A 25,437-nucleotide genomic window follows, 5' to 3' on the forward strand; every position below is an offset into this window, starting at 1 on the left:
GTAGTAGTAGTAGTAGTAGTAGTAGATATTTTAGATTTAGGTATTGTTTGTGAGTGAATACATTTTCAAAGATCCTGAACTATCAGATCACAATTAGAACTGATATGGAGTAGTTGTAGTAGTAGTAGTAGTAGTAGTAGTTTTAATTTATTACATGTTCTGCACAATTAATTATTTTTTAATCCCGTCTGCTCTTGTATGTTTTGTTGCGTTTTAGTTTTGTTTTTGTTTAATTGTCTTCTGTCGCAACTAATGGGGAACCATTACATAAAAAAAACCCTTAAACACACAAACACGCACACACACACGCACACACACTGCATTTGTAGTGATATTCATCATCAGATAGTAAATATTTGATGACGTTAGTTCTTCTATAATATGTCAGACATCACAAATGACCTTTTACAGAAAACAAAACTATTCAAGTTAGAAATAAATAAATAGGATCACATGAAGTTATTTCTAGTTAACTACTGTACAGTTACATTTTACAGTAAAGCACAAGTGAATGATAATTCACATGATTTCCCCTCGGCCATCAGGCACATGAACAATAACAAGATCTGATAGCTCAGTTACAGCTCTTTTTATTACCTATTCTGTGTTATATGTCTTTTATGTTGCACGATTGCACCAAGAAAAATTCCTAGTTTGTGAACCCGTTCTCAAACAATGGCAATAAAAACTATTCTGATTCTGATTCTAATTATTAAAGTAGACATTAGGACCAAAGTGGCAAACTCCACTCTTATAAAAAACTATGAAACTCTGTAATTATTATTTCATGGCTTGTAATTCATTACAATCATAACACATTGCAATCTAAATGATATAAGATTAATTATTAGCAGAAGGCTCTATTGCATATTCATACGCATGCACAGTATTATTTACTGTATGTGCCACGTCCACTAACTTATTATGATTGAAACAGGGGGGAGGGGGTTTGTTTTTGTTTTTTTCATAAAGAAATACAATCATGTGTGCTTACGGACTGTATCCCTGCAGACTGTATTGATCTATATTGATATATAATCTATATATTGTGATTTTTATGTTGATATAATAAAAAATAAAAAATAAATTTAAAAAATGAAATATTTTTTTTAATTTTTAATTATTTTTTAATTTCTTGTGCGGCCCGGTACTAATCGGTCCGCGGACCGGTACCGGGCCGCGGCCCGGTGGTTGGGGACCACTGCCCTAGATGACATAAGATGCGATGTTGATGACAACCTGTGGCCAAATGCAGAACACTAAGTAGATTATCATTACTATTGTATCTGTATCTGTGGATGGTGTGGATACAAATTATTGTATTTTGGAATTACTCAGTGCAAAAAAAAAAAAAAAAAGACATCAAATATATTGAAGCATTCTGCATCATGTCTGATTCATTCCATCCATCCATCCATTTTCTACCGCTTATTCCCTTCGGGGTCGCGGGGGGCACTGGAGCCTATCTCAGCTACAATCGGGCGGAAGGCGGTGTACACCCTGGACAAGTCGCCACCTCATCACAGGGCCAACACAGATAGACAGACAACATTCACACTCACATTCATTCCAGTTACTGTAACATATATTTTGCTGTGAATTATAAACAGAGATGTCCTTGTTTTACACAAGAAAACATTGTAAAATGCTACCTGTTGTTAGTGTTTTTTAGCTCAGTGTTTTGTGGGTGAAAAAGTGTGTTTGTTGTCTGTCAACCTTTGTTAGTGTTCTGGAAGAATGAGTTGATTTGAGACATGTATGAAGTGATTTGCTAGTTTTGGTGCATTTTGAAAGTGAAATGAACTGATGTGACGAGCTGACAGTTGGTTTGGAGAGCTCTGTGAAGAGTTTTGAAAAAGTGACCTAGGTATTGGGAAATGTGTCCTAGCGACTGTAAAAAACTGTAAATGATGAATTTCACTTTGTTCATTTATTAAATAATTAATCAATGTATTTACTCATTCATTTAGCCATTCATGCACTCACTTATTTATATTAAACCCAACATTAGATATTTTAGGCCTTGTTGTCCACTGTAAAATAATGTTGTTTAAATCATTAGTGCTTGCTCATTATCCACCTGTGTGTGTGTGTGTGTGTGTGTGTGTGTGTGTGTGTGTGTGTGTGTGTGTGTGTGTGTGTGTGTGTGTGTGTGTGTGTGTGTGTGTGTGTGTGTGTGTGTGTGTGTGTGTGTGTGTGTGTGCGTCATAGTGGCGTGTAGCCCACGAGGAAATCAAGAAGCAGAAAGTTCCTTGTTCTGTATTTTGTTGCGTCATGCAAGAATCAACTTGCCAACGTCCAAAGTTCAACAACGCTTAATCCCAACATCACCAAATGTACACAGTAGTACATCACCAAATTTACACTGTAGTACATCACTGAATGTACACAGGAGTACTTCACCATTTGTACTCTGTAGTACATCACCAAATGTACACTGTAGTTGTAATACATCACCAAATGTACACTGCAGTTTTAGTACATCACCAAATATACACTGTACAAATCATCAGTAATGATTAAGATTTAAAAGAAAATAAATAAACAGATCAAATAAACTCTGCTTCTTCTTAATCCTTTTCATTGAATTGTTTTTTTGTGTAAACGTGTGATGTTCTTTCAAGTAACTTATGAAATAAATAAACCATAAATATTTTAATTAAAAAAAATGTGTTATGGAATGTCTTGGGGGTATGGCTCTAAATATTACTCAATTATCGCACAACTCAATCACTATTTAGTTTACATAATTATTTTCTCAAAAGTCAAATTGAACAAATGAAATAGAAATCTACATGAACACATGCAATTTAAAGGGGAATTTTGGGTTAATGGAACAAAGAGAAAAAGTACAGAGGTTAGTTTAGTGTGTGCGTGCGTGCGTGCGTGTGTGTGTGCGTGTGTGTGTGTGTGTGTGTGTGTGTGTGTGTGTGTGTGTGTGTGTGTGTGTGTGTGTGTGTGTGTGTGTGTGTGTGTGTGTGGTTAGATGAGCTTGTGGTGTACAAGGTGCAAACTGCTTGTAATACGATACTCAATCACGTGTCTCCTGAAAGGGTTAAATATGAATGGCAAGCATCCATTCATAAGGTGATTTATGACTCAGACTGAGGGTAGGAAGATGAGTCAGTGAGCAGACAGACGCCTGATTGGTGGAGAGAATGAAAACTTTCTTTTATAGACAAAGCAGGAAGTGAGTCAGAGGGAAACTGTCCACGACCAATCAACTGTCACTTTTACTAACGGGATTTTACTACATGATTTCAATGTAGCATTACACGTGTGTAATACATACTTTGTAATGTGTGTATGTGTGTGTGTGTGTGAGTGTGTGTGTGTGTGTTTGTGTGTGTGTGTTCTTGTATTTCTACCCTTCTTGAGACATCAACAAGGAAAAGTACCTTCCATATGAGGACCGGTGAACAAGTTAGGACCAAAATCATGGTCCCAATACGGAAAACCATTGCATCTAATAGAGAGCCAAATACTAGAGTCCGTGAACATTGCTCCAAAGTCAGGATCTGTTGTTGATTTAATGGCATACAAAAGTAAACATTGACAGGTGCAAAGGCAGCAATATATGATAAAATAAGCTAAAGAAGGACTTCCCTATTCATCCCCAAAAAAACCCGCCAGGTGAACAGCTGATTTTACGACTTCCGGTGCTGACGTAAGACAACCCACGTCCCATATGTGACCATAGGATGAACAAATACACTACGGTACTAAGACTATAGTGGCCATTAACAGTTAGCTCCTACAACTGGGTTGCCCGGAGTGCGGCACAGGGGCCATCTGTGGTCCCTGACTCGTTTGTCACCGGCCTTAAGCACATTACAAAAAAAGAAAAAATAGAGATCTCATTTGCACCCCTGGTGACGAAATGAGAGGTGGTCCTAAAGAGGTAGGCATTTTTCAGAGGTCTCAAGAAGGTAACAAACACAAGAATGTGTGTGTGTGTGTGTGTGTGTGTGTTCTTGTATTTCTACCCTTCTTGAGACATTAACAGTGAAAAGTACCTTCCATATGAGGACCGGTGAACAAGTGAGGACATAAATGTGACCCGTGCTCGCAAAATGAGTCGGAATACGCACAGGCTAATTTTGAGCTACAGGCAAATAAGTGAAAAAAATGTATCTTGGTTGAAATTGAGATTTTCACAAAAATGAGTCCATAAAGCCACAATCTAGCGATCCCAATCATCAAAATAGCAAGAAAACATCTTAAATCACCTTTATTTGAAGGTTTTGTACGAGGTATGTCTTCAGAAATTAGTCCTTTGTGTTAAAATTCCTTGAGAAAATCCAGTGTTTTCAACGCTCACTCGCGGCAATAAGGGGGAATCCCCCTAGCCATATTTGGTATCATTGTGACGCCAAGTTTACGTACTTTCTAAAAATGAGCATGGAATTCCCGATGACGCCATTCTGAACCAATATAATTCGAGTTTTTAAACCTGTCCCGATGTAAACAAATCCGGCTTGTTGCTAAGGGTCGCTGTGAGGCGTACCCTCATTGGTTGAATCACTCCGTGCGGTGCATTGTGGTATCATGGCTGCGCCCTGATGAAAAACAACACAGTAATTCGAGCGGAATATTTGGTGAAAAAAGGTGATTTTCTAACATTTAATTATTATTTTTGTGGATAAGTTAGACTGTTTTACATTCCGTAATGGATTTAGAAGGTGGAGAGGGTACACAGGCGGTTGCAAGTGCGCTAAATTCACTGTAGTCGGCGAATCTTCTTAGTGCTGCTGGTCAAGAATATTACGGACAGCTGACCAGCTGACAAACTGACCAGTGAACAAAAAAACTGTGACATAACAGTGTTGACACTTTTGTACATAACCGTTTTCAATAGAGTTGAATATATATTTTTCCTTTAGACATGGGATTTGACTTTAATTGTACCAATTTTGGTGTTGCTACAAGGACTTTTAAGGTATGGTTGCTATGGAGTTTTGTTTTGGAACATTCTGTTCTGGAACAGTAAACTTTAAGCTGTTTTTTCTCAAAACGGACCCTCAAACTTGGTCGACTTCAATCGGATGTAACGCGGTCATTTTCTGTCCGATTCCAACAAACCATATATCATTTTGAAGGTCTTTAGATGGAGAATGTGTAAATAACAATAACTCAGTTTTTAAAATTTCCTCATTGTGACTCATTTTGCCAGCACAGGTCACAAATCATGGTCCCAATAAGGAAAACCATTGCATCTAATAGAGAATGTCTCATTTGCACCCCTGGTGGTGAAATCTATCAAAATTAGGGTGGTCCCAAAAAGGAGGGATTTTTCAAATTGACTGTGTGTCGGTTTTAAATGTGCTCCCCCTCTGGTCAACATATGAAATAACAAGTGTGTGTAAAAAATTGAAGTGCTCCCCCTCTGGCCAAAATATGTAATAACACATGTGTGTGTAAGAAATGAAATGCGCCCCCTTTGGCCAAAATTAATTACAAAAAAATTAAATATGGATATAGAGACATTCTGTAATAAGTTGAAGTAAATAATGAAGATGAAGAATGAAGAAAACCAATTACAAACAAAAAAACTAAACAAATTAACTAAAAGCTTACTTTTTTAAAATATTTGCATAGTATGTATATATTATTAATGTTGTAAAATACAAATCTTTATATATCTAGAAAGGGTGGTCCTAAAGAGGTAGGCATTTTTCGGAGGTGTCAAGAAGGTAACCAATACAAGAAAGTGTGTGTGTGTGTGTGTGTGTGTGTGTGTGTGTGTGTGTGTGTGTGTGTGTGTGTGTGTGTGTGTGTGTGTGTGTGTGTGTGTGTGTGTGTGTGTGTGTGTGTGTGTGTGTGTGCGTTCGGGATTTCCCCCCATTTTGCATGTTCATTGAAATGTTCGTGCATGCATGGATGTGTTGTCAGGTGACACAGGTGGTCCAAGCCTTACATGTCATGATGAAACATTGAAAAATAATGATGATAATAACACATAAAGAACATTCATATTTGTCCATTAAAATTGTGTTTTGAAACATTTCCTGTTCAGTGTGTACTTGTTTGTGTTTGTCAGCATGTTGCCAATGTCATGTTTTTTTTTAATATACACCATGACTTTGTACAACATGTGTGACGTATTTCATGTAAGTGTGACATCATCATTCTTCATATTTTCATCATAAAATACAGAGAAATAATACAGAGGTGCAGTCGTACTCTGAGTCACCATGAAGTGCATACGTGCATACGTGAGCTGGCAGCTGTGTGATGCTGTCGTCTTTTTACAATGACGACAGAAAGTGCAAAACATCACAACTTACACTTACACTAATTACAAAAATACAACAACTACAATAAGAAACAAATCATGGAAAGACACAACTCACAATACGATACAAATTACAGGAGGACACAACTCACAATAAGATAAAAAATTACAATAAGACACAGATTTCAATAGGACACTAATTACAAGAAGACACATCTCAACAACACACAAATTACAATTAGTTACAACTCATAATAACACAAATATAACAATAACACAAAAATAACAAATTACAATAAGATACAAATTACAAGAAGACAGAAATTACAAGATATTTTAATATTTGCAAACATGAACACACTTAAAGTTTACAAACTGCATATGTAATATGACTTTACATTGTGTACTTCTTCAATTAAACAAACATATTTTGAATGATGTACTGCAAAGTGAACTGACTGTGTATTCATTGGCAGTAATGTGCTTGTTTGAACGCAGTAAAATTAAATATATTCTTCTGGTTTGAAACAACCTTAGATACAGTTTTTCCCATTTGCTCACACACAGTTGTACTAACTGTGTGTCTTTTTTTCAAAAGATATACACACGTTTCCAAACACCACATTCAATTTTCTTAATTCCTAAATTATTTGCAAAATGACCCATCCATCCATCCAATTTCTACCGCTTGTCCCTTTTTGGGGTCGCGGGGGGTGCTGGAGCCTATCTCAGCTGCATTCGGGCGGAAGGCGGGGTACACCCTGGACAAGTCGCCACCTCATCGCAGGGCCAACACAGACAGACAGACAACATTCACACTCACATTCACACACTCGGGCCAATTTAGCCATTTCGGTCAAAACATATACCCATTCATCAAAATAAAGCAAGCATTTGTAAAAATGCAGTTTTATTTTCATCTCACTCACACAGACTTCAACTGATAAGACACTATTGGAGTGAGTTACCCAGAACAGTGATAAATACCAAACACATTTGGAAAAAACTCTATTTTATTATAAGAAATCACATGTTTGGGGCATTTTGCCCGACCTTTTTAGCACATGTGATGAATGATTACTGTAACTTGTCAAATATATATTGGCAAATCCATAGAAATCGTCATTGTTTACTTTGAAGTGGGCCTATATGTAAGGACCTAAAGAGAAAGTAAAAATATCCTGTAATATTTTCAACAACTGCCTAACAGTGATGGTGCAAACTGAAAATATGTATTTTTACCAGTCAGGTAAAGTAACATATCACAATAGTCAACAATGACATGCAGTACAAATTAAAATCTGAGAGAGATAAAAAGGTTTGAAAAAAAATCTGGAGATAAATACAAATTACAGCATAGAGTATAGGCTACATGTGCAGACTTAGGCAACAACAACTCTATGAAAGAACATACTCAAAAGCCTCAGTTACTGTTGACCTGTTATGTCAACCATAAATAAAATATCAAATGATTGATCCTGTCTTATAAACAAGATGTGTCCAAAATGAAAAGAACTGTTGCTGTCGTTGGAAGATTTTATTTGTGTGTTTGTGTGTGTATGTGTGTGTTTTTTTTAGTGCGTGTGCACGTGTGCGTGTACGTGTAAGTGTGTGTGTGTGTGTGTGTGAGGGCGTGTGTGTGTGTGTGAGGGAGTGTGTGTGCACGTGTGTACGCGTGTGTTGTGTGCGTGCGTGTGTGTGTGTGTGTGAGTACGTGTAAGTGTGTGTTGTGTGTGTGCGTGCGTGACAGCGTTTTTGGTGGGGCTTCCAACTTTAATAATGGTTGTATGTATTTTTATACTTCAAATATAGTTTTCATGTTTGTTAAATGTTCCCTTCAATTTGGTATCAAATGTATATGCAGACTAAAATTGTAGCGAACACAAGTGAACAAAAAGTGATTAAAGTCTTTCAAACAGACACATTTAATACGAATAAAATTATGTTGGATAATGTATCTATAATGTATCCATCCAGATTGCTAATATGACATTTGTTAAAGTATGAGCATGTAACTTTATATATATATATATATATATATATATATATATATATATATATATATATATATATATATATATATATATATATATATATATATATATATATATATATATATATATATATATATATATAAATATACATATAAATATATATATATATATGTATATATATATATATATATATATATATATATATATATATATATATATATATATATATATATATACATATATATATATGTATTTATATATATGTATATATACAGCATATATGTGTGGGCAGTCTATACCTGTGTGTGTGTGTGTGTGTGTGTGTGTGTGTGTGTGTGTGTGTGTGTGTGTGTGTGTGTGTGTGTGTGTGTGTGAGTGTGTGTGCGTGTGTGTGCGTGTGTGTGTTATTAATTATGGTGAATATTTCAAGTCAGTTGGGATTCAAAAAACATTTAACATATGATGAACTTTACATTAGCAGAAAAATGTATTTGGGTTGGGATAAATAATAACAAAGATATGAAGTTGTGTAGCTTTTTGGAAACAAGATGACATCATATTTAATATTGTTTAAACGTTACTGTAGCTTCCTAATATTGAAGTTAAGAAAATAAGTTATTTTTACAATAAATGCGTTCCAATGCTTTATCTGATCATGTAGCTTACATACACATTGTACATCAATAGAATGTACAATAAGGTGTGTATAATAATGTGACCGAAGGGGCAGAAAACGTCATATTTTCACGGAGTTTTGTTTCACAAATGTACATTAATGTGTGTTTATCTGATCTGCAGCATGTCAGTCAGTAAAATATGTAATATTGAGCATCATATCACAGCATTCATGCTTTCACTTCATAATGTGAGATATATCAGATATAAATGTGTACTGAAATGAAATGAAATATTAACAAAAATGTTAACACATATGTTTTGTTTTGGACTGTCAATTCTATGCATTGTTGAGCTTTCAATGTTATGTTATTGTAGCAATTAATGGGGATCCATTTGAAACAAAAAGCACGCACACACACCTACACACACACTGCAAAAAGTCAGTGTTCAAAAACAAGGGGAAAAAATACAAAAATAGGGGTATTTTACTTGAACAAAGCAAAATTATCTGCCAATAGAACAAGAAAATATGGCTTGTCAAGACTTTCCCAAACAAGTGACATTAGCTAACCTCAATGAACCCAAAAATACCTTAAAATAAGTATATTCTCACTAATAACAAGTGCACTTTTCTTGATAGAAAAAACAAATGAGACATTTTTTCTCAATATGTTGAAAAATATTCTTAAATTAAGTAAATGCTAGTGCCATTATCTTGACATAATGATGTGCGCTCGGCATTACATTTCTTGAAACCAGCAAATTTATATTAAAAACTAGTTTATTTTTCTTAATGGAAGGCTTGTTACTCTCGGGGTCTCCTAGCCGGTCAGGCAAATCATATTGTCTAAAAATGCATTTTTCCATCGATAACATGACATCATCGCGCCAAGTGCGTGCTCTTTCAGTCAATTAGTGCGCAAGGAAAATAATAAAAAATAAAATATATATATACACACACAGCCCGGCCCCCGGACAATTTTTTTTTATTGTAATTTTGAAGCATTTATCTGAATGTGCATGTACTATTTCTGTTAAAAAATGGTTTGAAATGTTAAATGTCAAATGTTTCAATATTAACTGTCAGTTTACTGTACTGTGCCAACTGTACTACTATATGAGTACATAGTTTCTATTGTTTCATTGAAAATAAAACAGCAAAGTCCATTTGGCTGTCATCTGTTTTAATTATGAGACACAATTGTGTCAAAGTCATGATTTTTTATTTAATGCCTGAAATAAGAAATTATTACTTTAAAAAAGTAGTTTTATACTTGTGAGTGTTGATGACACAGCTTTGCAACAGTTGATATTCTAGTTTCAAGCATGTTTTACTCAATATAGGTCATCAAATCTCAGCAACAAGCTGTAATATCTTACTGAGATCATATAGGACCAAAACCCTTAAAACAAGTAAAACACTCTAACATAAAATCTGTTTAGTGAGAAGAATTATCTTATCAGACAGAAAATAAGCAAATATCACCCTTATTTGAGATATTTCATCTTACTTAGATTTCAGTTTTTGCAGTGTACACACACACACACACACACACACACACACACACACACACACACACACACACACACACACACACACACACACACACACACACACACACACACACACACACACACAGGATGACTTGAGCGTGATGAAAGCATGACGTGGTGCAAGATGTAGAAGTTTGGGAAGTATATGACACAGAAGTATGACAGAGGATGATGTCACAGTGAGGATGAAGAGAATGAGGATGTGTCATTGCTGCAGAGAAAGTTCCGGAAGACAACTCACGTCTGCTCCAAATCCTGCTTAGTCAGCAGTCCAGACAGACAACTAATGGTCTTGTTCCGTGAACAAATTGATCCATTACAATTACCAATGTTAATCCTGAGGTCTCTACTATGAAGCAGGTTTTAATTAAGCCAAATCTATTCTATGTTAGCTGGCTAAACCAAAGAAGACATTGTGTTAATCAAAGACTCTTTTTCCAGCATTCTTGTAAAAGGGGTAGCGTTTTCAGCAGAGGACCAATGACAAATATGAACAACAAAGCAGCAGCCGTGGTTTAATAGAGCAAATTATGATATGAAGTAGGACTACACACATATTTGCTGAAGGAACCATGTTTGCAAACACTAAATGTGGGAGAACGTGTGGATTATATCAATATTACTAAACAAACATACATACTGTACATACTGCAATGCCCGACTAGATTATTATATAGTTTCGGTTTTATTCCTTCAGTTACAGGTGGTGTCAGGCAAAGGTGGGAGCAAACTTGCCTCGCCCGCTGCAAGTTGGCTCTAATTGCATAAGTAACACTTCTTAAACTTTAAAAAATTAACACACTTATTTATTGGTGTTGTTTCAAGCTATTTTAGTGGTTAGCTAAGATTAGGGTTGTCTCGATACCAATATTTTGGTACCGGTACCAGTACCAAAATGTATTTCGATACTTTTTGATACTTTTCTAAATTAAGGGGATCACAAAAAATAGCATTATAGACTTTATTTTAACAAAAAATCTCCTAATTTGTCAGCTGACGTATGCAGTAACATATTGTGTCATTTATCATTCTATTATTTTGTCAAGATTATGAGGGACAAACTGTAAAAATTGATTATTAATCTACTTGTTCATTTACTGTTAATATCTGGTTATTTTCTGTTTTAACATGTTCTATCTACACTTTTGTTAAAATGTAATAATTACTTATTCTTCTGTTGTTTGGATACTTTACATTAGTTTTGGATGATACCACAAATTTAGGTATCGATCTGATACCAAGTAGTTACAGGGTCATACATTGGTCATAATTTAAGTTCTCATGTGTCCAGGGACGTATTTCCTGAGTTTGTGAATATAATATGAATTTTTTTTTCAAAAGAAAAAAGATTTTGTGACGATGAAAAATATTGATGTAATCATAGTAGTATAGACTACATACGCTCTTGTACTTGGTATCTTTAGAGTGGATGTCAGGTGTAGATCCACCCATGCCATTTGTTTACATTGCACCGTTTTTGATTAATTAGTACTGCAATATTATACTAGTACCGGTATACCATACAACCCTAGCTAAGATATATATATATATATATATATATATATATATATATATATATATATATATATATATATATATATATATATATATATATATATATATACAGTATATACGTTTGTATATGTAGGTAACATATTTTTTGCATGTAATGATGTAAACAAGTATAGAAATTGACTGATTATGTTTTGCGTATGTATGCTGTGAGTAAAAAGGTTTGAGCTCCACATAAAGCCAGCAAAATTTTTTGCTGCTTCATGAATGCACAAAAAAATCCCACTAGTTCTTATTTTCAATTCTAGCCCAGAAGCCAAACTTGACTAAATATAAACTGACCAATTACAGGAAAAGTATATTAAATGCAGTGATGGGCAAGCTACTTGGAAAATGTAAATTAGCTAAGTTACAAGATACTCTCGATTAATTGTTGCTCGCCCCGGAGAATTGTAGCAAGCTATACTACAAGTTATACGGCAAAAGTAGCTTGCTACATCAAAGCTACATTAACAGCATTTATATCTATGGGAACACATGTATAATATCAATGTTAATGTAAATGAGAGTGTACACATGGACCCAATAAGGGTCCATTACTATTAACTATCTGTCATTTAGCTGGGGACACCCTACAACTACCTCTAGGGGTCCCCACACCCCACTGTATATATTTATTTAGTTTGCCTTTTCTTTGCCCACCCCTATAATAATAATATTCATTTTCTCTATCTACTAAAATAATTAAAAAAAAAAAATCTATCTATATGTTGACAAAACAACCAAGGACTAGTGTGTTGTTTGGGAACAGTTGGTAATGGTTATGTGCACTAAAACTTTTCATGAACTCAACTCACCTTAATTTGTGTTCCTAAATTTGTGTTGGACGTCTTAGATGAAGAGAGCAGTTATGATTTTGGTTTACTTAGTTTTTAGTTTTTAGTAAATAACTAAAAACTAAGGTTTTGGGCATTGTTTTCTCTAAACACATATATTTGTCTATATATGGCCAAGGACACGCATTATTGTGGGTTTCCTGCATGTCGTCTTCATCACTAAAGAAAAAATCTAATCTGTGGGAGAGAATTCCTCTGCCATTTTTAAGTGTTTCTTTTTTTTTTTGAGTCGTCAGCTTTAAGCGTCCCTCTGTCTCCGACTCCCTCGTCCTCATGTGACATGAGTGTGTGATGTTTAGGGACGGCGTGGCGTAGTGGGTAGAGCAACCGTGTCAGAAACCTGAGGGTTGCAGGTTCGCTCCCCGCCTCTTACCATCCAAAAAATCGCTGCCGTTGTGTCCTTGGGCAGGACACTTCACCCTTTGCCCCTGGTGCCGCTCACACCGGTGAAATGAATGATGAATGAATGGTATGTGGTGGTCGGAGGGGCCGTAGGCGCAAACTGGCAGCCTCGCTTCCGTCAGTCTACCACAGGGCAGCTGTGGCTACAAATGTAGCTTACCACACCACCAGGTGTGAATGAATGATGGGTTCCCACTTCTCTGTGAGCGCTTTGAGTATCTAACAATAGAAAAGCGCGATATAAAATCTAATCCATTATTATTATTATTATTATTATGTTATGATTTTGCTTACTAGTTTCAATGAGCCGTTTTATCTGGCCTCTGATTGGCCAGTTCACAATGTTTTGCCCTTACCTTAGCCAAATGTGACTTGTCATATGAACACCAACCGATCATCATGGATTTTCTCCGTATGTATCAATCAATCAATCAATCAATGTTTATTTATACAGCCCTAAATCACAAAAGTCTCAAAGGGCTGAACAAGGCACAACGACATCCTATGGATGTTCTTATTCATCCAGGTCATTGTATTTTCTCCACATATATATATATTTTTTGGCCTGTATTCGCAGTCCGTTTTCTCTCTTTGTAGCTTCTAGCTTTGATGTAAGCTACCTGGCTACATGGGTCTAAAAGTAGCTAAGCTACAGGAAAAGCTACTCATTAAAAAGTAGCTAAACTACCGCCAAGCTGCTGGAAAATGTAGTTAACCTACGTAGCTTAGCTATATGTAGCTTGTTACTGCCCATCAATGATTAAATGACACACAAGACATCAAGAATGTTTCATTTTGTGTAATTATAGTGCCATAAAAATATCCTGATACAAATCTGAACATCAACTAGATCAGGGGTCGGCAACCTTTATAGAACCTTTATTTAACCAGATAAGAAAACCCATTGAGATCAAGATCTCTTTCACAAGGGTGACCTGGCCAAGAGGTCAACAGCACATGTCACAGAGCAGTTTCAAAAATAATACATTAAGACATACATTTTAAAATACATAAGAGAACTGTAAAACAACAGAGATTTACATCTTTAAAAACACAGGCACTGTGCAAACGTCTCTCGCTGTTTGTCCCTCAGGACAGAACGGAAGTCTCCAAATGGAAGTAGTTCTGTAAGTTTCAGTTTCGTCTGCAATGCATTCCATGCCATAGGGGCAGCAATGCCAAAAGCTCTTTTGCCAAATTCAGTCCGTACATGAGGAACAGTTAAAACATACAAATTGTTAGAACGTAACGCGTAAGAGCTGCTTTTTCTTTGTAACAGAGTACACAAGTATGGAGGTATTAAACCTAAAAGAGCCTTATAAATGATAGTCAGCCAATGTGTGTATCTGCGTGCACTCAATGAAGATAAGTCTGACTTCATATACAGTTGACAATGGTGGGTGAGACTACGACAGCCAGTAAGAAATCTTAGTGCTGAATGAAAAACAGTGTCCAAGGACTGGAGGCATTTAGATGAAGCACTAAAATAAAGCACCACTCAAAGAGCCATTTTGGCAAGTTTCACAAATTAAAGAAAGTAATGGGAGCCACAAAAAAATGTTTTAAATTTCAAATGAAAAACACCGCATACAAAGCTTAAATGCTTTGTGCTATGTTAACCAGGGGTCTCCGACACACGCACCGGCACGCACTTTAATGTGGAAATTTGATGTTAGTGCAGCCCGCGAGTTTTGAATGAATGGCGCTTGATAGCGTCATATATGCCAACCCTCTCATTTTTCCCGGGAGACTCCCGAATATCAAAGCGTGATGACACTGCATTTGGCGCCCTCTACAGTCTGCCCTAACAGTGTACCTGCTCAACCACATGTAGAATGCAATTTCAGCTTGCTCACGTAAGTGACAGCAAGGCGTACTACCTCAGCAGCCACACATCTTACACTGACGGTACCAATACCCAGAATCCCATGCAGCCCTAACTCTTCCGCTCAACCAACGCACGGAGAGGGGGGGGGGGGGGTTGATGTGTGGGGGGATTTGGTGGTAGCGGGGGTGTATAATGTAGACCGGAAGAGTTAGGGCTGCATGGGATTCTGGGTAATGGTTGTATTGTGTTTATGTTGTGTTACGGTGGGATGTTCTCCAGAAATGTGTTGTTTATTCTTTTTTGGTGTGGGTTCACAGTGTGGCGCATATTTGTAACGTAACAATGTTAAAGTTGTTTGATACGGCTACCGTCAGTGTAAGCTGTGTGGCTGATGAGTAAGTATGCTTTGCTGTCTCCTGTGTGTGCAAGTAATAACAACATGCAACATGTGGCTGGGCTGTCACTCTGTATGTAAATGCTATAGAGGACAATTACTGCAGTGCAGTTAGGGCACGCCCTTTATTTAGTAATTAGAGTGTAAATAGGATTATTTTTTCCCTGGGAGTAATCTATGAGAGACACTGAGATCCATAAGTCTCCTGGGAAAATCGGGGGGGTCGGCATGTATGTAGCTGAGCCACATCAGAGTGGTCAAGGAGCCGCATGTGGCTCCGGAGCCGCGGGTTGCCGACCCCTGAACTAGATGAAGCAATTCCTGAAGGAATTGCATGTGAATGCTCCAATGCTGAAGTTGAACTGGAATGCTGACAGAATGTTGTTGTTGTTTATTGAGTATGTCATAGTCAGCTCCACATCATACATGTAGTACATAATATACACACATATCTCCATTGAACAGTCGCAATGGCAATATTATTATTTCACAAAAAATAAAAGAAAATTGAATTAAGATTTTTTTTTAAATTAAATTAAACATATCTCAAAAGGGTAATGGAAAGAAGTATAAACTTTTTGAATCCCCCCCTTTTTTACAAAGTTACTTTAACTAATATCCAGTTTCCTCCAAAACACATTTGATCAAATTCTTCTGGATCCACATAACTCAATTTGCCCAGAACATTGCGCTTACATTTACAATGTAGTATGAATGTAAGAACAGTTTGAATGTTGGAATGGTTTGAATGTTGAAAATCTGACGCTGAACTGAAATGCTAATGCAATGTAGGATGAATGTAGAAATGGTTTAAATGTTCAAATGGTTTAAATGTTGAAAAGTTTGAATTTCCGGGAAAACTGGAATTTGGTTTGGAACTTGGGAAAGTGTTAGTTTGAATGTCCAGGATGAGTGGAATGTGTTAATGTTGGAATGGTTTGAGTAGGTTGAAAAATGTGGGAATTGTACAACTTTGAAAAATGTCCCATTAATTTCAATGGGAACTTCCTTGAAAGTTGGGAATTTGGGGAAAAGCGGGATTTTTTTAAAAATGTTGTGTTGATTGGCAACACTAAAACTGGCCCTAGTGTGAATGTGAGTGTGAATGTTGTCTGTCTATCTGTGTTGGCCCTGCGATGACGTAGCGACTTGTCCAGGGTGTATCCCGCCTTCCGCCTGATTGTAGCTGAGATAGGCTCCAGCGCCCCCCCGCGACCCCGAAGGGAATAAGCGGTAGAAAATGGATGGATGGATGGATTAGGGGCATGAATGTCCTGAAAGAGCTGAATTGGTTGGTGTTGGAATTGTTTAAATCGGTCATGAAATGTTGAAGTAGTAACAGTTTTTTAATTGAGAAATTGTATTATGGAATTCCTGGAATTTCGGGAAAACCGGGAATGTTTGTAGTTCCTAAACCAACTTGGTTTTTTGTTCTGACACAAAACATGTTTTGACAGTGGAATGGTTGAAATGGGATGAAAAAAGGAAAAGGAGTAGTCAAACGAAAAAGGTTGGAAATAGCGTCAAAAAAAAACCCAGGAATTCCTGGAAACTTGTTGAACATGGACAAATGGTAGTTGGAATGTCCAGGATGAGTTGAATGTGTTGAAAGTGGAAGGGTTTGAATCAGTTGAAAAATGTGAAAGTTTGAAAAATGGACAATTCATTGTAAATGGGAAAAAAAATTAAAAAATATGGGAATTTTTTTTAGAATTGTTGAAATAGAGCACACAATTCCCAAACAGGCTGAATAGTTTGAAGTTAGAACCGTTTGTATCAGATAAAAAATGTGGGAATTGTGGAACTTTGAAGAATTTCGGGAAAAGCGGGAATTTTTATGAAAATAGTAAAAAAACTTGAATGGTCTGAATGAGTTGAAATGATTGGTGTTGGAATTTTGCAAATCGGTCGAGAAATGTTGAAGTAGTAACATGTTAAATTGAAAAGTTGTATTACGGAATACCTGGAATTTCGGGAAAACCAAGAATTTTTTCGGTTCAAAAACAACTTTGTTTTTTGTCCTGATTAAGAGGAATGTTTTGACGGTAGAATGGTTGAAGTGGGTTGAAAAATGTGGGAGGAGTAGTCGCCAGAATAAAGGGTGGAAATAGGGCTTTGGAAAACCAAGAATTCTGGAAAATCCTGGAATTTTTTTGAACTTGGAAAAATGGTAGTCTAAATTTCCAGGATAATGGAATGTGTTGAAGGTGGAATGGTTTGAATTGGTTGAAAAATTTGAAAATGGTGGAAGTTTGAAAAATGGCAAATTAATTTTGAATGGGAAAAATGTCCCGGAAAACCTAGAATTCTGGGTAATCTGGAATTTTTTGGAATTGGTCAAGGGAACGCCCGCGATTCCCGAATAGGCTGAACGGTTTGAAGTTGAAACGGTTTGAATCGGGTGAAAAATGTGGAAGATAGAGCGCGCCAACATCTGGAGAAGAAGAAGAAGAAGAAGTTGAAAAAGTTTAATAAATATATTCATTTTGGTGTAGAAAACCATATGTGTGAGTGCTTTGGAGCATTCACACAATTACTGCATACAAAATAATGGCCTTGCAGTAATTTTGAAAAATGATATTCAACAAAGTGGTTCAATTTCTAGAATGGCATGTAACTGTACTCGATGAAGTACATTACAGCAGTGGTCCCCAACCACCGGGCCGCGGCCCGGTACCGGTCCGTGGCCCGGTACCGGTCCGTGGATCGATTGGTACCGGGCCGCACAAGAAATTTTTAAAAAAAAGGTTTTTTAATTTATTTTTTTATTTTTATTAAATCAACATCAAAACACAAGATACACTTACAATTAGTGCACCAACCCAAAAAACCTCCCTTCCCCATTTACACTCATTCACACAAAAAGGTTGTTTCTTTCTGTTATTAATATTTCTGGTTCCTACATTATATATCAATATAGATCAATACAGTCTGCAGGGATACAGTCCGTAAGCACGCATGATTGTATTTTTAAATGACAAAAAATAAAATAAAATAAATTACCAAAAAAATAAAAAATTAAAAAATAATATTTACCTGATCAATTCAGTTGAGATACATGCAAACATCCATTGAGATGAGGATATAAGGACCATAACACCACACTGTAATAACCATCAAAAAGCAAAACACACATCATTGTCTTGTAAGTGCGACCACAGTGGAAGGCAACCCAGCGTATATCTGCCATTTTTTAACACCCTGGTACTAACAGGCATTTTATTACATTTTATGTGGACCATGATCATTTAACTATGTCACTATTTCATATAAATTACATATTTAATATAGCGTCTATCAATTGATTCCATTGATGTTTTGACAGATAATGTATTTTCATCATTTCATCTACAAATTATTATTCACATCTTGCCAGGAGGAAGAAGCTGTTGTAGCGTGCATACACACACTACGTCACCACACAAAACACACGTACGCGCAACAAGCACTGCCTGGAATGATATGACCTTTTCAATTTCAAAGACATTCACAATTGTTAGGAAAACTTCATGTTTGGAAGAATGGAAGAATACGAATACGAGAAATGTGCATAACTTCAAGTGTGTAAAAAACACTTAAGAAGCAAACGGGAAAATAGGATCCTTACTGACCTGCAATGTGGCGAGGGAACATTGTACTATTACTACTACTACTAATACTACTACTGTACTCACACTACCATTACTCCTCTACTCTTACTACTACTACCACTCTACTACTGCTATTATTACTATTCTACTTACTACACAATGACTATTCTACTTACTACTACTATATCTCCTTTACCTTTTCTACTTACCAGTACTATTACTCCTTTACGCTTACGACAGTTACTATTTTGCTTACTACACAATATTATTTTACTTACTACTTCAATGTGTCCTGCTACAACTACGCAGATGACATCTAGATCTACGTGTCACTGAAGGCAGGTGAATGTCGGCCTGTTAGAGACTATAGGACCCACTTTCTGTCAAACTGTCAATCAAAGCGATGACTTTGAATGAATAATACAACAAGTTTTGATCCATGCTTTGTGTAAATACCATTAATGTTTAATCCTCTTTATTTTTTTTATATTTAACACAATGTTTTTAATTGCCTCACTACAATGTAGGACTATTGATAGTTTTCTTCTTTTTGTAATGTCCACGTTTAATATAAATATCATGAATTTAAATTGCATTATAAGTGTATTTTTTTAAATCAATTTCAATGATTTTTTAAATAAACAATTAAAAGCTTTTATTGTCCTTTTGCAACAATACAACAAAATGTAATTGAATGAATAGCTCCAAGTCAACCAAGCTTCTTTATTTTACAATGTTTTGTGTAATGCTTTTATCATTGTTTTTTTTCCTAAATCTAACCTTGTTTGTTCTTCACAAACAGATAACAGTTTCCTGTATGTTAGTGTTTTAGAACGGCTCATTTTCAAAACTAACAGATGGCGGAAATAAAAGGTGACGTTAATAATAGTCTTCACAACAATACCAATGCAAACTATATTTGTCCATCCATCCATTTTCTACCGCTTGTCCCTTTTGGGGTCGCGGGGGGTGCTATTTGTATGTGTATCTAATTTTTCCTAGTTTAATGATTTTTGTTACAATTGTACACTATGCACATTTGTGCATTAGTACACATACTGGATAAGCAGGGTACTCCTACTGCATTTGTACATCTGTTCATTAAAGTCATGTTAAACCAGACCCAAACCTGTTCACCAATTACTTTTTGCAATCACTTTTTCTGTTTCTTTTTCATTCACACTGTTGTTTTTCAAAACTTATTACAAATGTTGAAAATTTTAGGATTTTATAAAAAAATTGGTAGCAATATTTTACATGTTTAAGAGCTGAATTTTCCCACAACCCTACTGCACTTGTATATCTATTCATTAAGGCTAGGTTAACAAACTATTTGTGTGTACATACCTTATTGATTAATATTGGCTGAACTTTACATGCATATGGTTATGTGACTGCTCCTAGTTTTCCATGCCCAGGGCTGCAAACCTTTCATCGTTTATGTCAATCAACAGCTATCAATTTCGGTTTTAAACTGCAACAGACAGGAGGGTGGGGACCCCACATCACCCATCGTAGAGCTTTGATAACAGGTCATCGTTATCTCAATCCACTGAAAATTTGATAAAACAGACAGGGAGGGGCACTCTCACCTTCTTGTTCAAACCGCTTAAACCCTAACTAGGGACACGAGACCCCCTGCAAGTCTACACTCACAACACACAGTGATTACGGCTGCAATAACTTTCCTGTTAAATTAAACATAGTAAATATATTAATAATATAAAATATTGTTTTTAAATCGTTCAAAGACCTGTAAAGTGTATTATATTACATATATACATATATAGATTATTATTTTCAAAACAACTGACATCTGACAAATTATACTGTTAGTATCAGACTGTCTGTAAAATACATTATCATCTTTAATGGATTGATCAGCCAAATTATAGTTGGATTTCAGGATATACATACACTCATGCATAATATACATGCATACACTCATGATCACGTTTCATCAAACATATATTAACATTGTTGCCCTACGGGAAACTGGGTAACACACTGACAAAGCTTAACCTATTGGTACTATAACAATCTACAAGGTTAATATAGTTGGCTTCTCTTTCTTCCCCTCCATTTATCTGCTTTATTTTATATTTCATGTTATCAGTACATATATGTATTGTTGCATTTGAACAATTGTAATGTTGATAATATAGGTAATTATTGTTATTATTCATTATAAATAGTGCTTTTTCTATTGGTATTTGTATTGCTCCATTTGTAGTGTAATAATGTTCATTGTCATTTCTGTATTGTTATTTATTTCACTAACTGCTTCTTTGCTATCAGTTTTACCATCATATTTGTACATATCATATTTGCTGATGTTGTACTATTGTTGTTGTTGTTATTGTTATTGTTGTGTTTGCTGTTGTTTTTGTCACTCTGTCTAATCCCCCTCCTGTCCCCACAATTTCCCCCTCTGTCTTCCTTTTTTTGTCTTTCTATCCCCTCCTGTTCAGGCCCTGCTGCACCAAATAATAATATACCGGTAAATCCATTTATGAAAGTCAAATACAAATAAGGCAACAATAGAAGTATCCCACACTTCTCTTTTGTAAAGTAAATTTGTACAGCCAATATGGGCATCTACATCAACAATGGGATTTGCCTGAGTAGCTAGACAGGACAAAAAAAAAAACAACAAAAAAAATAGCTGGATGTCAGGGACATGTCAAAGATGTCAGACTTTAGTTTTTTTAAATTATTTTTGCGTATTAAATTTATAGGACAACATTCATATTGTCTGTCTGTCTGTGTTGGCCCTGCGATGAGGTGGCGACTTGTCCAGGGTGTACCCCGCCTTCCGCCCAAATTCAGCTGAGATAGGCTCCAGCACCCCCGTGACCCCAAAAGGGACAAGCGGTAGAAAATGGATGAATGGAAATTGATATGACATCATCACTTTGATTGACAGTTTGACAGAAAGTAGGTCCTCTAATCTCACCAGTTTATTCACTTTGTCGCTGCATCGAACAGATCAGTGTGTGGATGCTAAACTGTTTTCTTCAGCTAAACTCAGACTAAACAGAAATCATCAGTCTTTGGCCCACAGAAGCAAATAGAAACTATTACTAGTCACCTTCAGGCTATCTCCCTGGAACCGAACAATCAGGTTAGAAATGTAGGGGTTATTTTAGACTCAGATTTGAACTTCAACACCCACATAAAGTAACATCAGCAGCTTTTTACCACCTGAAAAACATTGCCAAAATCAGAGGAATAATGTCTAAATCCCACTTAGAAAGACTAATCTATGCCTTTGTCTCCAACAGGTTAGACAACCGTAATGTCCTTCTCACTAGGCTCTCTGAACGAGCCGTAAAGCAGCTGCGGTACATCCAGAATGCTGCTGCTCGCATCCTGACTAGAACCAGGAAACACGACCATGTTAAACCAGTGCTCAAGTCACTGCACTGGCTTCCTGTTGCTCAGAGACTATACTTTAAAACAGCTCTGCTTGTGTACAAGTATTTTCATGGTCTTGTGCCAAAGTACATCTCTGACATGTTAGAGCCGTATGAATTATCTCGAGCTCTGAGAACCTCAGGGAGTGGTCTCCTGCTGGTCCCCAAACACTGTGAGGCTGTGTTTCAGATTTATGCTCCTCAAATCTGGAATAGTCTTCTAGCAAATGTGAGACAGGTCTCAACGTTGGCGATATTCAAATCCAGGCTAAAAAACACTTTTATTTTATTGTGCATATAACAACTGAAAGTATTTTATATACACTCTTTGATTGATGCTAATTTGATTTTGTTTTTATGATTATTGCATTTTCTCATTTTAATTTGAATGATGATTATTTTTATTAACCATAGGTGAGGTTCCCATCCTCGCCTATGGTCATGAGCTTTGTCTTATGACCGACAGGACAAGAACACGGGTACAAGCGGCTGAAATGAGTCTCTTAGGGATAGGGTGAGAATCTCAGAGTAAAGCCGCTGCTCCGCCACATCAAGAGGAGCCAGATGAGGCTGTTGGGGCATCTGGTCAGATTGCCCCCTCGTAGGCCTCCCTGGGGAGGTGTTTAGGGCGCGTCCGACCGGCAGGAGACCACGGGGACGACTCAGGACACAGTGGCTAGACTATGCCTCGGGATCTATTCTACTTGTTTTGAGATAAAGATTATTTATGTATTTACTATTTGTTTAGTCACTATTGTATATTATTTATTTATTATTTATTTATTCACTGTTCTGTTACAGAGAACAAGGAAATTAGATAACATTGCTATGGTATGAAAAGGGGTAGGAATAAATAAGCTCAGCTTCTTCCTACTCCTTTTTGGACGTGCTGTAATGAAACAACTGGAAAAATGTGTTGCATTACATTGTATCGTATGCACGTTCGAAATAAACTGAAACTGAACTGAACTGAACTTACTACTACTACTACTGTATTACTCCTTTCCGTTCATTTTCTAGATAAGCTTACTCATATCACCATATGAAATATAACTTACTTCACCAATTATTATTTATGTATTTATTTTTTATTGTTATTACTTATGGAGTATATTGTGAATAAATTGAGAACAGGAAGTGAACAACAGTTTTGGCAACTGCTACGTAAAGGAGAAGGGGTAGGATAAAATAAGCTCTGCTTCTTCCTACTCCTTTTCGAACACGTTGAATAGAGAAACTGGAAATTGTGATGTACACTGCAAAAAGTCACTGTTCAAAAAACAAGAAAAGAAAAAAAAAATTAACTAAGCAAAATTATCTGCCAATAGATCAAGAAAATTTGGCCTGTCAAGACTTTCCAAAACAAGTAAAATTAGCTAACCTCAATGAACCCAAAAATAACTTAAAATAAGTATATTCTCACTAATAACAAACTATATGAGTACGTATTTTCTATTGTTTCATTGAAAATAAAACAGCAAAGTCCATTTGGCTGTCATCTGTTTTTAATATGAGACACAATTGTGTCAAAGTCATGATTTTTTTTTCATGCTTGAAATAAGAAATTATTACTTTAAAAACGTAGTTGTATACTTGTGAGTGTTGATGACACAGCTTTGCAACAGTTGATATTCTAGTTCAAGCATGTTTTACTCAATATAGGTCATCAAATCTCAGCAACAAGCTGTAATATCTTACTGAGATCATTTAGGACCAAAACCCTTAAAACAAGTAAAACACTAACATAAAATAATTATCTTATCAGACAGAAAACAAGCAAATATCACCCTTACTTGAGACATTTAATCTTACTTAGATTTCAGTTTTTGCAGTGTATCATATTGTATGCATGCATGTTCCAAATAAACTCAAACTCAACTCAACTCAACTCAACTATTCTGCTTACTACTGCTAAAATACTGTTCTACTTTTACCACTATAGTACTACTCTGTACTACTCTACTTAAAACTACAACTCTTACTACTATTACTATTGCATTTATGACTACTATTACTCCTCCACCCTTACAACTACTACTACTGCTAATACTCTATTAGTGCTACTGTTACTATTCTACTACTATTCTATACATGTGTGACATTGCTATTAATCCTCTAGTCTGACTACTGTAACTACCACTATTACACTTACACTAATATCTAATATCACTACTCATACTCCTCTACTCTCATTAACACTTTCTTACTGACAATTACTACTGTCTTTGTCCACCCCATGCCATCCTAATATTCAGTGTGCATGATACGCAGTACAACAATAATATTTTGTGTGTATGATAAAGAGTACAACAATAACCACAACCTTGATATTCTGTGCGCATGATAAGGACGAGTGAAACCAAAGAGGCAGACATGTTCACCTTTGTAATCTTTCTGTCTGTGTCACAAGAACTGCAGTATTTCTGTCAAAAACCCCCTTGAGTAATCAGATACTGCAAATACTTTCCAGATTTTCTGGGATTAGAAGCCAAGTCGTCTATGTCAGCACGTTTTCAGAGGTTTGTGAACATTTCCTCTCCAGTCTGACCGGCAGCCCGAGCAAAGCAGTGACTGTGACTACAAGCACAAAATGGCCGACAGCCTCTGCTTGAACACAAAATGGCTGCCCAACAAAAGTCCCCACAGCACAAACAAACAGATTCATTATTTACAGCCAGATCACATCAAATGTGTACAGTATGCATGTGTCATGTAAAGTACCTGTACAATCAAGTATCGTAGAAACATGCACTGTTTTTTTCTTGCATTATTCAAGTTAATATAATATAATGACTAACATTTAATAACACCTGGTTGGCACACACAGACCAACTTTTTTATTTGTGTAAACTTTTTGGATACTATTTGACTGTTGTGTTTCAGTGCAAACTAACCAAATAAACCTAATACTGTAAATGGATCGCCCATAGAAATGTTTCCTGTTTGATTGATTAGTGACACTGGCACTGATTGGCTTGTTTGAAGTAAACTTATGGAC

The 25,437-nt window shown here is 36.1% G+C and overlaps 1 long non-coding RNA gene across 1 annotated transcript in view; it reads right to left on the minus strand.

Annotated features, from left to right (window-relative positions):
* The window catches only part of LOC133650798 (uncharacterized), a 105,675-nt gene that overhangs the window by 29,963 nt on the left and 50,275 nt on the right, over positions 1–25,437 (minus strand). The window lies entirely within an intron of this gene.

Source organism: Entelurus aequoreus, linkage group LG05 (assembly GCF_033978785.1).
Source record: "Entelurus aequoreus isolate RoL-2023_Sb linkage group LG05, RoL_Eaeq_v1.1, whole genome shotgun sequence".
Taxonomy (NCBI): Eukaryota; Metazoa; Chordata; class Actinopteri; order Syngnathiformes; family Syngnathidae; genus Entelurus; species Entelurus aequoreus.